The following is a 1,917-nucleotide window of genomic DNA, read 5'->3' on the forward strand; positions in this document are numbered from 1 at the left end:
CTCGATTCCCCCCGTCCAAGCCCTTGCTCCCCTCGCTTCGTCTCCGTTTCTTTAGCGACAGCCGCCGAACGAGAGACGAGAGACGACGACGAACGAAACGAAAGTACACGTATCGATTCTCTACGAGCCCGATTAATCGCCTCGAACGCCTACCGGTTCTCTCTTTCTCGACCTGACTCGAACGAGAGCCGTCGTTCCGCCTCTCACGAAATCAACGCGCACCGAAAAACGTCGAAACGTTTTCTCGCTCTCGGAGACGAAAGCCGGCAGCCGAACGGAGCCGAGCCGATTCCGATACGATACGCGAAAAGGCGACTCTCACGGGACGAGAGTCGGGAGTTCGGATCGAGAAGCAAAGTCAAAGTCCGATCCGTCGCTGAGTGTCGCCGGATGGGCCGATCGTTCGGTGCCAAGGCGCCACGGCGCCGACCGCGTAGAAGGGTTTCCTTGTAACCACGTCGTAGCAACGCGACTCACACTCTCGCACGCTTCTGTCTCGCCGTGCCGTTCGTCGCGCTCCTTCCATCCATTCGTCGTCGGCTACTTTGTCCTTCCGATTCCGATTCCGAAGCGGCGACGCTTCTCGCTCGATCAGGCTCGCGTTACCTTCCATTCGATTTCCGCGATTTCTCTCTCTCTCTCTCTCTGTCTCTCTCTGTCTCTCTCTGTCTCTCTCTCTCTCTCTCTCCCTCTCTCTCTGTCGATCTACCTAGATACGAACGATAGCTGGATATCGAACGGCGAGCGCATCTAAACGCCGGGAAGCGTGTTAAAATTCTTTTCTCCTGTGTCCGGCGATCTCCTATCTCGAAGAACTAAAAGCGAAACGATGGAAGAATGGGACGGGGAACGGAAGAAACGGCGCTCCGGTGTGAACGCCCCTTTTCGTAACCCGATACCGAAGATGCAAACGAGAGATAAGATTCCTCGGAAATTGCGCACCGGTCCAGTTTCGGCACGCGCCTCTCACAGCCTGCCCGCCCTCCCTGCCGCGTGGTTTCATTGACAGGCACGCGAGCTTCGCAGCGTTCCGGAATTTCTACGAGATTCGCTACTACGTTTCCGTCCGTTACTCTTCGTCCGTCGCTCGCTTCGTCCACGTTCTTCCCTTTCTTTCTCGTTTTCGTGCCAAGTCACCGACGTTGGCAACTCTCACCGTTGCTCGGATCTACAGCTTGCAGCCGAACTCGAGTACTCGGATAGCCAGTGGATCGAGATCCGAGTATCCGAGTGTATAGCCGAGTATTCGGAGCACGTTCGCGCGATTTAGATTCCCGGTATAGTGGCTTTTCCTTCGGGAATCCGCTTACTGGTCGACGAGATTCCACCGTATCGATGGATTCGATCGAAGATTCGTCTCTGCGGTGTACGCGTTCAGACGCACGCGCGAGCAAAGCTTCGTACGTGGTTGAGCAATCGTGAGAAAAAGAGGGGAATCCGGATACTCGAGTAATGGCACTCGTATCCGATTCTTGAACGAGAGTTCGGGTATTAACGAGTACCGCGAGTACTCGGATACCCGGCTGAGAGCTCTAATTCACGTAGCTACCTACACGGCCGGGTGAATCGCATACGGTCTCGCCGCGTCGGCCGTTGGCATAAATCCTTGACGAATTTCATTTACTCGCGCTTGTGCCTCGACGAGCGTGACGCCAAACCGGGCCGCGTGAACAGCGCGAACGGAAAAAGATAGGTCGAAAGAGGAGCGAGTTCGAAGGAGGAAGAAGGAGGGAAAGAGCGTGCATGTGGCTGTGCCTGTGTGCGTGCGTGAGTGGGAACGGCTGGTGAGACAAACGGGGCTATGGGGGAACCGAGGAAAGAGCAGAGAAAGGAGGACGGATTCGTTACCTGACCTGCGAGAATTTCTGCTACTCGTCGCATCGTCGTCGTCGTCGTCGTCGTCGTCGTCGTCGTCGT

Source organism: Bombus impatiens, unplaced genomic scaffold (genome assembly GCF_000188095.3).
Source record: "Bombus impatiens unplaced genomic scaffold, BIMP_2.2 scf_1096, whole genome shotgun sequence".
Classification (NCBI taxonomy): Eukaryota; Metazoa; Arthropoda; class Insecta; order Hymenoptera; family Apidae; genus Bombus; species Bombus impatiens.